The 11,361-nt window shown below is 48.7% G+C and overlaps 1 non-coding gene across 1 annotated transcript; it reads right to left on the bottom strand.

The window, feature by feature from the left end:
• Window positions 1-8,293: 8,293 nt before the first annotated feature.
• Window positions 8,294-8,395, bottom strand: LOC128773989 (U6 spliceosomal RNA). The gene has a single exon (XR_008418473.1). It is a non-coding gene; the product is annotated as a U6 spliceosomal RNA (small nuclear RNA).
• Between the last annotated feature and the right edge of the window lie 2,966 nt (window positions 8,396-11,361).

Genomic DNA, 11,361 nt, shown 5'->3' with positions numbered 1-11,361 from the left:
AGCAATAGATAACTAATACATGAGTCAGTCCTGCATTCGGACGAAGCAGTTTTGCAGTTGAAGGTCAGATCTTTGTAAGAATTCATTACCATTTTAACTTACAGAGAGGAACCATTCTTGGAGACAGAGTCAAAATGAGACGAAACACACATTCATACCCTATAAGAAGCCACCAAAAGTGTGAAAAGCAAAAACAAGATGACTAAGTTCTAGAGGAGCGAATCTCCTATAGGTATGCCCCAAAGTGCTGTTGAAAGATAAAAGAACTTGTTTTCTATGTGCATGGTATTTTTCAACAACTGAAAGGATAAAACATTTGAAGGGTGACCTAAATGACTCAGGGTGCTTCCTGTCCCAGGGACAGGGACTTGGTAGTGTCGCTAAGACTTCTCCTTCTCAAAAGGAGTAGGTAAACCATCACATAGTCAAATTACTGTGTCCCACTCCTTTCCGTGAGCTTAGATGGGAAAAGAGAATCTGTGTGTGTGCGCACACGCGCGTGTGTGTGCGTGCATTCGTGTGTATTTCACACTTGTCCTCAAAAGATTTGAGTAAATCCAGGGGCGCCTGGGTGGCTCAGTCGGTTAAGCGTCCGACTTTAAGCTCAGGTCACGATCTCGCGGTCCGTGAGTTCGAGCCCCACGTCGGGCTCTGGGCTGATGGCTCAGAGCCTGGAGCCTGCTTCCGATTCTGTGTCTCCCTCTCTCTCTGCCCCTCCCCCGTTCATGCTCTGTCTCTCTCTGTCTCAAAAATAAATAAACATTAAAAAAAAATTAAAAAAAAAGATTTGAGTAAATCTTAAAAAAAAAAAAAAAGAAAGAAAAGAAAAAGAAAAAAATGTAGGGGCGGGCACTTGGGTGGCTCAGTCGGTTAAGCATCGGACTTCGGCTCAGGTCATGATCTCGCAGTTCGTGGGTTCAAATCCCCGCATCGAACTTGCTGGTGTCAGTGTGGAGCCTGCTTCGGATCCTCTGTCTCTCTTTCTCTATTTCTCTCTTTCTCTCTCTCTGTCCATTTCCCCCACACACACACACACACTCTCCCTCTCTCAAAATTAAAAACACTTAAAACAATGTAATACACCGATACAAAAGTATAGGGGTGCCTGGGTGACTCCGTCGGTTAAGCGTCTGCCTCTTGATTTCCCCTTAGGTCATGATGTCACCCTTTGTGAGGTTGAGCCCTGAGTCAACCCTCTGCGCTGACAGTGTGGAGCCTCCTTGGGATTCTCTCTCTCTGCCCCTCCCCCCCCCCAGTGCTTGCACTCTCTCTCTCTCTCTCTCTCAAAATAAATAAAGCTTTAAAAATGATTTTAAAAATCCACTGAGTGATACACTTATGATACATGCACTTTGCTGTATGTGTGCTGTCCTCTGATAGAATGTGTAAGAGAAAAACTCCATCCTTCCATAGAAGAAGTGGTTAATTCAGCTCAGGGCGGGAGCTTCAGGGAAGCTTCCTGGAGAAGGTGATGCCGGCCTCGTCTTCCCAGGTCAGTCCGTGTCAGCCTTGGGGATGGACGCAGAAGGCGTTCGCAGAGGGTGGATATACAAAAAGCAAACCCAGCGAGGCTGGGACCAGCGTGAGCACCGGGGAGCTTATCGTATGACACTGGCAAAGTAACAGTGGCCAGGAGAGACGGGCCTGCTTCTGGCATGTTTTTGTCATGGAAACTTGTCTCCCCCTCACTCACACAGTTGACTTGGGATCTGGAAGGGATGGGATTGCATTTGTGTTCTAGGAAGCTTCCTCGGGAAGTGAGTGGGGGGGGGGGGGGGGAGAGCAACAGGCATGACTGAAGACTGAAAGAAACTTCCGTGTGGTCCAGGCCAGGGGCTCCGGGGCCTGACCCGCTGGGCTCTGGGGGTGGAGAGGAGGGGAGAGCGCTAAGGGACAGCAAGGGCTGCGGTAGAAGAAAATCGAGATAGCACATCAGGAAGGGAGAAGAATGAAAAGGGGTATTTTTAAAGCTTCCAATGGAACACATTTAAAAATATAGTCTGTTCAGCTGTCTCTAAAAGCAACTTCACTGAATCCTTAAGAAGGACAGAATCAGCCATCAAAGGGATGCCCCGATTTCTCTCTAAACTAGGGCTCTGCAGCTAGAATTTGGGGGACTTGTGAACTTGGCTGGGACATCTTTTTTATTTTTCTTTTCATTAGTCTTGAAATGAAAGGGAGCCTTTCCTTCGGCCGTGCACCGGCGACTTGGTCACCAATCAAAATCACCGATATTTTCTTAGCGTATGACAGTTGGTGCCAAGACCTCAGTATATTGATGACACTCATCGCTAACTCAAAAGTATGGTATTTGTTAGCCTGCTGCTAGATCTTGTTATTTAATTCCTAATTAAAGAGGCACATCAATTAGTGGTCTGGTTATCTTTGCTACGTAACATTTTTTTTTAATTTTTTTTTTAACGTTTTATTCATTTTTGAGACAGAGAGAGACAGAGCATGAACGGGGGAGGGGCAGAGAGAGAGGGAGACACAGAATCGGAAGCAGGCACCAGGCTCTGAGCCATCAGCCCAGAGCCCAACGCGGGGCTCGAACTCACGGACCGCGAGATCGTGACCTGAGCTGAAGTCGGACGTTGCACCGACGGAGCCACCCAGGCGCCCCCCCGTAACATTTTTTTTTTAACATTTATTTATTATCGAGAGACAGTGCATGAGCAGGGGAGGGGCAGAGAGAGGAGGAGACCCAGAATCCGAAGCAGGCTCCAGGCTCCGAGCTGTCAGCACAGAGCCCGACGAGGGGCGTGAAGTCACGACGCAAGATCATGACCTGAGCCGAAGTTGGACGCCCATCCGGCTGAGCCACCCAGGCGCCCCAAACTGGCTCCAAATTTAATGGCTGCAAACAGCAACCATCATTTCTTTTCCTCTTGAACCTGTAGTCTGGACAAGGCGTGGCGAGCTGTTCTGTCTCTCTATTCCAGGCAACGTCCTGGAGGCCTCAGATGGGATGATCCAAATGACCGGGCTCCTTGGGCGTCTGTCTGTGCCTTCATCATGGCAGCCTCTCTCTCTGCCCCTCCGTCTCTCTAAATAAACAAACAAACAAATACATAAATAAATAAAGAGTGCTATAGAGAATAAGGAAGAAGCTGCCGGGCTCCTTCTGACCCAGCGTTAGAATTTCCAGAATGTTGAGGGACGCCTGGGTGGCTCAATGGGTTAAGCGTCCGACTTCAGCTCAGGTCACGATCTCACGGTCTGTGAGTTCGAGCCCCGCGTCGGGCTCTGGGCTGACGGCTCGGAGCCTGGAGCCTGCCTCGGATTCTGTGTCTCCCTCTCTCTCTGCCCCTCCCCCGCTCATGCTCCGCCTCCCTCTCAAAAATAAATAAACATAAAGCAAAAAATTCCAGAATGTTGAGCGGGGCCAAATGGGTGAAGGGGGTCACCAGATACACACTTCCCTTTACGAAATAAAGAAGTCATGGAGATGTCATGTACAGCAGGGCCAGAGTAGTTTAGAATGCTATGTTGCATATTTGAAAGTTGCCAAGAGACTAAACCTTAAAAGTTCTCATCACAAGAAAAGAACAATTTTGTACCTGTCTATGGTGACGTAGGTTACCTAGACTTATTATCGTGACCGTTTCACAATATACGAAGATCACATCACTGTGTTGTACATCTGAAAGGAACAGAATGTTATATGCCAACTGCACTTCAGCTAAAAGAAAAAGTTCCAGGATGTGCCTTCTGCCATGTTCCGTTGCTCAAGCAAATCTCTTACTAAGGTCAGCCGAGTTACGTGGGGCGGGGACACAGACTCCTTCTCTCCGGGAGGGAAGTGTCAAAGAATTTGTGGTCACATTGACTGTAGCACAAATTTGTGCGGTTTGGGCGTTTTGATAACATTTTTCAATATACCTGGTTTCCTTTGTAATTGTATTGTTTTACCGTGTCGGTTATAAAACACTCGGCCGAGAAGGGGTTCATAAGCTTTATCAGAAGGGCATGGGGGTTCATAATGGAGAACCTCTGCTCCAAAATGTCCCTCTGACTTATAAACATCCTCCTTCTGTCCATAGACAGTTACAAAATGGTTCTTTTCTTATGATGAGACCACTGTGATATTGCCCTCATTGGCCTCAGAAGAGCCATCGGGCTGTTCCGTCTCAAATCCTTCTTCCAAAGTCTATCTTTTCTTTTTTTTTTTTTTTAATTTATTTATTTTGAGAGAGAGAGAGAGAGCACAAGCGGGGGTTGGGGGCAGGGGGAGCGGAGAAGGCAAAGAGAGAGAGAGAAGGGGAGAGAGAGAATCCCAAGCAGGCTCCATGCTGTCAGTGCACAGCCCGACTCGGGGCTCGATCGGTGAGAACATGACCCGGGCCAAAGCGAAGATTTGGACACTCAACCGACCGAGCCAGCCAGCCACCCCCCAGTTTCTCCTTTCTTAAGCCCAGATTCATTCATTCACCCATCTACCCATCCACGCATCCATCCAGTCAATGAATCAAACATCCTATATGGCCAAATGCAAAATGATGCCCTGTTTTCCTAAGAAGGTCCCAGGGCGCCTGGATGACCCAATCAGTTAAGCCTCGGGCTCTTGATTTCAGCTCAGTTTCGGGCTCGTGGATTGTGAGATCAAGCCCTGAGTTGGGCTCTGCGGTGACAGTCCGGAACCTCCTCGGGATTCTGTGTCTCCCTCTCTCTCTGCCCCTCCCCCGACCTCTCTCTCTCTCTCAAAATAAATAAATATTAAGGAGAGAGAGAGAAGGTCCCCAAACACTTTTTATAACTACCTCAAACTTTTAGGCGGCCAGTGTTAGATGGGAGGCAGGCAGCAGGAATAAAAGGGCTGGAATGTCACACATCGTTGGCAGGCACATATGTTCCTCACTAGAGGTGGCCAAAGGCCTCCCTCATTCACCACACGGGCCTTTCCATAGGGTAGCGCACAACACGCCTGGTCGATGGGTGGATGGAAGCGACAGACAGAGTAACCATATGCCACAGAGCCTTGTGACCTAGCCGCCAGAGTCACACAACATTATGTCCCCTTTATTCCTTTTTTTTTTTTTATTTTCAAGTGTAAGTATTTATGTAAGTAATCTCCACACCCGCCATGGGGCTCAAACTCACGACCCCAAGCTCAAGAGTCACACGCTCTTCCGACGGAGCCAGCCCGGCTCCCCATGCCTTCCCCCCACCCCCCTTTATTCTGTTCCCTAGAAGCCAGCTACGTATTTTTTTTTTTTTTTTTGGGCCGTCACAGTTACCTCCATGTATGTGAAAGAACCTCTTTTTCAAATAACGGATTAAGTTGAGACTGTTCTGTCCGACCATTAGGCTCCTTCTTTCGCGCCTTCTCTCTCTGTGTATTTATTAGTGGCCCCCACAACTGAGCCACGAACTGTTGCTTTTGAGGGCAGGCTTTAGAGGGCTTGTTCACAGCAACAGGCAATATTTGTATTGTAACCGGGAACAATGACTAAACCTTGGTTAACCTTCTTTGCCTCCACAATGGACTGAATGCTTGCCCCTTCCTTCGGGCAACACCCCTCCCACCAAATTCATATGCTAAAACCTAACCCCCAAGGTGCTGGCATCGGGAGGTGAGTCTTGGGGCAGTGATGAGGTCCTGAGGGTGGAACCTTCTAGTAAAGGATTAATGCCTCGTAAAAGAGGCCTCCTTGAGTGCCCTGGTCCCTTCCACTTTGTAAGGACACAGTGACAAGAACCAGGAAGTGGGTCCTCACCAGACACAGGATCGGCCGGATCTGGGAGCATTAAATGTCTGTTTATAAGCCCCCCCAGTGCATGGCGTTCTGTTACAACAGCCCGAACTCAGACAATTCTCCGTCCTTCCTTCTTTCCTTCCATCCTTCCTTCTTTTCTTTCTTTCTGTTTCTTCCTTTTTTGTTGTTGTTGTTGTTGATCAAAAGAGTCATTGACAGTGTTCTCCAAAGCAAGAAGAGGTTGTGTTGGGACTCCAACATAAGGCAACTGTCACCCCGCCAATGGATCGATAAGTTGTGGACTGTCCACAGAATGGAACACTACAGAACACGGGGACAGAACAAGCTACAACCACGCAGAACCACGTGGGCAGATGTCACAAATCACACGACGAGCAAGAGAAGCCGAACGCAGAAGAATACACACAGCCTGCTTCCATTTCATAAAGTAGAAAACCGCGCCAGCTAATCTATCCTGGCGGTCAACAAGCTAGGGGTTGTCCCTGCTGGGGATGCAACCGGAAGGGGGCACAAGGTGCCTTCTCGGGGGGGGGCGGGGCGGGGGCGGCTAGCTCGCTATGTTCTGTTTCCTCTGACTGTTGGTTACATGGGCATGTTCAGTTTGTGAAAATCCACGTACTCATCAATGTGTACATTTGCGATGTGTGTACTTTAAAAAAAATTTTTTTTTGAATGTTTATTTATATTTGAGAGAGAAAGAGCGGGGGAGGGGCCGAGACTGAATCCAAAGCAGGCTCCAGGCTCTGAGCTGCCAGCACAGAGCCCGCCACGGGGCTCGAACCCACGAGCAGTGAGATCATGACCTGAGCCCAAGTGGGCACCTCAACCGACTGAGCCCCCCAGGCGCCCCTGACGTGTGTACTTTCTTGTGTGTTACATCTCAGTACAACAGTTTGACAGGAACGTTGATTGTGGGCTACTGGGGCAATAGAAACACCACGAAAGAGACCATGCCCTTGCTGCCTTCCCGGGGCTTCCGGTCTGACAGGGTGGGCAGATAATAAACGCACAACCACATATGTTTCCATGTAATCGTGTGCCTGATTGTTATTTACAAAGAAATGGAGGGAGGGACACCTGAGTGGCTCAGTTGGTTGAGCGTCTGACTCTTGATTTCGGCTCAGGTCATGGTGTCATCGTTTGTGGGTTTGAGCCCCGCATCGGGATCTGCAACGACAGTGCAAAGTCTGCTTGGGATTCTCTCCCTCCCTTTCTCTGCCCCTCCCCTGCTCGCTTGCTCTCTCTCAAAATAAATAAATAAACATTAAAAAAAAAAAAAAGTAATGGAGTGTGCCTGGTTGGCTCAGTCAGTGGAGTGTGTGACTCTTGACCTCGTGGTTGTAAATTCAAGCCCCACATTGGGTGTAGAGATTACTTAAAAAATAAAATCTTTAGGGGCGCCTGGGTGGCTCAGTCGGTTAAGCGTCCGACTTCGGCTCAGGTCACGATCTCACGGTCCGTGAGTTCGAGCCCCACGTCGGGCTCTGTGCTGACAGCTCAGAGCCTGGAGCCTGCTTCGGATTCTGTGTCTCCCTCTCTCTCTGACCCTCCCCCATTCATGCTCTGTCTCTCTCTGTCTCAAAAATAAATAAACATTAAAAAAAAATTTTTTTAAAATAATAAATAAAATAAAATCTTTAAAAAAAAAAAAAGAAAAAAAATACGTGCTGGGCCAAAGAGTTTTTGAAAAGGGATAGAGGAATCGGATACAGCTTCCTTGGAAAAGTGAACTCAAGCTGATCCTTCAAATGCCGCCAGAGTGGGGGATGGGGGGAGGGAGTGTTTCCAGGCAGAGGGATCTGCATGTGTGAAAGGAGAGAAGGGGGACCAAGATGAGTGAGAAGACCTAGGCAAGAGCTGAACCATGCAAGTCTTAGGGCCCACTTCTCTGTAAAAACCATAGAAAGTTCTAGAAAGTCGAGAACAGGAGGGACCGGAGGGGATCGGCCTTCGCAAAGGACTCTCAGGAAGCAGGGTGGATAGGGACTGAATGAGAGTCGGGGAGGGGAGCTGTACGGGTGGCCAGAAGAGACAAAAGTGGAGGTGTTTAGGAGGGAGGGAGAGTTGGCCATTGGTTGGACTGATCCTGGGAGAGGACCACGCCCTGGTTCATGGTGTGGACAGCCGGGATAGGTGATGCAGCCACTTATCAGATGGGGAACCCTGGAGGAGGAGCCCTTGAGGAAGTACTATCACAAGGTCAATGTTGAACAGTTTTGAGTTTCAGGTACTTGTGCAAATAATAGGAATCCTTACAGCAGGTACCATGCATTCAGCACTGGGTGATGTAATAATGTTACATTTGTTTCAGGTGTACAACATAGTGATTCAACTTCTCTATATGTTGCGTTCTGCGGGCTACAGGTGCAGCTGCCTTCTTAAACAAAATGGGGGGCTCCCGGGTGGCTCAGCCGGTTGGGCTTCCGACCTCGGCTCGGGTCACGATCGCACGGTTCACGTGGGTTCGAGCCCCGCATCGGGCTCCGTGCTGACAGCTCGGAGCCTGGAGCCTGCTTCACATTCTGCGTGTGTCTCTCTCTCTCTCAAAAATAAAGAAACACCAAAAAAAATTTTTGAACAAAGTGGAGGGCTTCAGGAACCTGCATGCCAGCCTTGAGCAGGGACCATACTAATCTCTGCGTTGCTCCAATTTTGGTATATGGGCTGCCGAAGCAAGCATTCTGCTGCTCATTCTTAAGGTAAACTGCTATATCAGTTAGGATTAGGGTCGGTTATGTGGCACAGAAAGGCTATAATAATAGTTGCTTGACAAGAGAGATGCTTTACTTCACATAATCCATGATCAACTTTGAAAGTTTCCTCGCTTTCTAGTTTAAGATGTTCCAGACCCAGCTGGTACTCAGCTTGTACCCCAGGTCTGGAAAAGTCCTGATTCTTTTTGGGGGAAAATGGTATTTATTTTATTTTATTTATTTTTTTTTTAAATTTTTTTTAAACGTTTTTATTTATTTTTGAGACAGGGAGAGACAGAGCATGAACAGGGGAGGGTCAGAGAGAGGGAGACACAGAATCCGAAACAGGCTCCAGGCTCTGAGCTGTCAGCACAGAGCCCGACGTGGGGCTCGAACTCACGGACCGCAAGATCATGACCTGAGCTGAAGTCGGCCGCTCAACCGATCGAGCCACCCAGGCACCCTGGAAAATGGTATTTAGAGGCCACAGGTTAGGGGTGCCTGGCTGGCTTAGTCGGTAGAGCACTCAACTCTTGATCTCGGGGTCATGAGTTCAAGCCCCATGTTGGGCATAGAGCTTACTTAAAAAGAAAAAAAAATAGAGGCCACAGTTTGCACACTAGGATTTCTTTTTTTTAATTTTTTAATGTTTATTTACCTTTGAGAGAGATGGAGACAGAGCTCAAGCGGGGGAGGGGCAGAGAGAGAGGGAGACACAGAATCCAAAGCAGGCTCCAGGCTCCGAGCTGTCAGCACAGAGCCCGACGCGGGGCTCGAACCCATGGACGGTGAGATCATGACCTGAGTGGAAGTCGGATGCCCAACCGACGGAGCCACCCAGGGGCCTCTGGACACCAGGATTTCTAAAGGGATGCAGAATATCCAGAGTCAAGGCTGTTATTTCCAGCCTCCTTTGCAGCTATCTGTGAGCGTATACCCAAGTTCTCATCAATGAGATATAAAGGGAGTTGTTGGAGATGACTTCTGGGACATAGGATTTGTCCCTTCCTTCCTCCTGCTGTCTGGAATGTGGATACGATGGCTGGCACTCTGGCGGCATTATTGACCCATGAGGTAAAAGCAATGTGGGGAGAGAGACAGAGCCAAGAGAGATGATATGGAACCCAGCACTGTTTACCTCTAGACTTCCCCAATGTGAATGAGATTTCAACGTCTATCTTATTAAAGCCACTATTATTTTATTCATGTGCTGCCGTTGTTGTCGTGCACCCTTCTGCTTTGGGCCTTCAAATCCAAAGCTATCCCTTACTGATAAAGCAGGGTGCGGATTAAATGCATCCTAGCACAGCAACATGCCGTGTCAACAATCAGAAATATTAACAAGGAAGTATACTTATTCACATCGAAAAGTGTTTACAATATATTGTTTCATTTCCTTATTTTTAAGTTTATTTATTTTGAGAAAGAGAGAGAGAGCTGGGGAGGGGCAGAGAGGGAGAGAATCCCAAGCAGGTTCCACACTTGTCAGTGCAGAGCAGCACGGAGGTCCATGTGGGGCTCGAACTCACGAAGAGATCATGACCTGAGTTGAAACCAAGGGTAGGACGCTTAAGCGACAGAGCCACCCAGGCCCCCCTCCAATATATTGTTTTAAAAGCTGCTTATAGGGGCCCTTGGGTGGCTCTGTCGGTTAAGCGTCCGACTTCGGCTCAGACCATGATCTCACGGTTCGAGAATTCGAGCCCCACATCGGACTTTGCGCTGACAGCTCAGAGCCTGGAGGCTGCTTCGATTTTCTGTGTCTCCCTCTCTCTCTGCCCCTCCCCCGTTTGTGCTCTGTCTCTCTCTCTCTCAAAAATAAACATTAACAAGTAAACTAATAAAAAAAAATAATAATAAAAGCTGCTTATAAAGCAGATGGAGAACAAAACAAAACAGATACACGCACAGAAAAAGAAAGTCGAAAGCATATTCCCCGAAACCTTGCCTCCCCCTTCCCCGTGGGCCTGCAGTTCATTTGTATAATAAAAAATTTAAATTTTTTAAATTAAAAGAATTTTTTAAGCCGAACGATTGGGAGAGTTCCCATGAAGCGCAGATTTCTGGCTTCGCTTCTGAAAAGTCAGAGGGCCGGGCAACCCAGCGTCCCATCAGGGCGATGGCCTGATGCAGAGCAGTGTCGGTCCCTTTCCACAGGACCCCGTTCAGTCCACAGGTAACCTCAGGGCAGGCGTGCACGTCAATGGGGTCCTTGGTTTACACTCCCTCGGTGATTTCCCGCCTGGAAAGATTTGGAACACATGTGGGGCAGAGGAAGTGTGATGCCTTTAAAACATGCCCCCAGGGTGCCTGGGTGGCTCAGTCAGTTAAGCATCGGACTCCGGATTTCCGCGGAGGGTCACGGCCTTGCAGTTCGTGAGCTCGAGCCCCGCGTGGGTCTCCGTGCTGACGGCACGGAACCTGCTTGGGGCTGTGTCTCTCTCCCTCTCTCTACGCCCCTCTCCAGCTCTCTCTCTTTCTCAAAGCAGATAAATAAACTTCAGAGAGAAAAAAAAAAAAAAACCCCAACAAACATGCCTCCAAGTTCTTTGACACCCTTCCCACAAAAGGTGGAGCCCGGTCCAAGCCTCTTTGAACACAGGCTGGCCTCAGTTACTCACTTGGAGCAAAAAGAATGCGAGGAGGGTGACAATTGGGATTTGCCGGGGTAGGTCGTAAAGAGGAATACAGCTTGTGAGCGGTCCCCGCTTTTAACGTTTTGTATTTATTTTTGGGACAGAGAGAGACAGAGCATGAACGGGGGAGGGGCAGAGAGAGAGGGAGACACAGAATCGGAAACAGGCTCCAGGCTCCGAGCCGTCAGCCCAGAGCCTGACGCGGGGCTCGAACTCAAGGACCGCGAGATCGTGACCTGGCTGAAGTCGGACGCTTAACCGACTGCGCCACCCAGGCGCCCCGGTCCCCACTTTTAAAGGGAGCTTGCCTTTGGG

The sequence above is a fragment of the Panthera pardus genome, unplaced genomic scaffold, assembly GCF_024362965.1.
Source record: "Panthera pardus isolate Hobbes unplaced genomic scaffold, ASM2436296v1 HiC_scaffold_27, whole genome shotgun sequence".
Classification (NCBI taxonomy): Eukaryota; Metazoa; Chordata; class Mammalia; order Carnivora; family Felidae; genus Panthera; species Panthera pardus.
The sequence above is the reverse complement of the archived record's forward strand: the minus strand, read 5'-3'. Positions and strand labels throughout refer to the sequence as shown.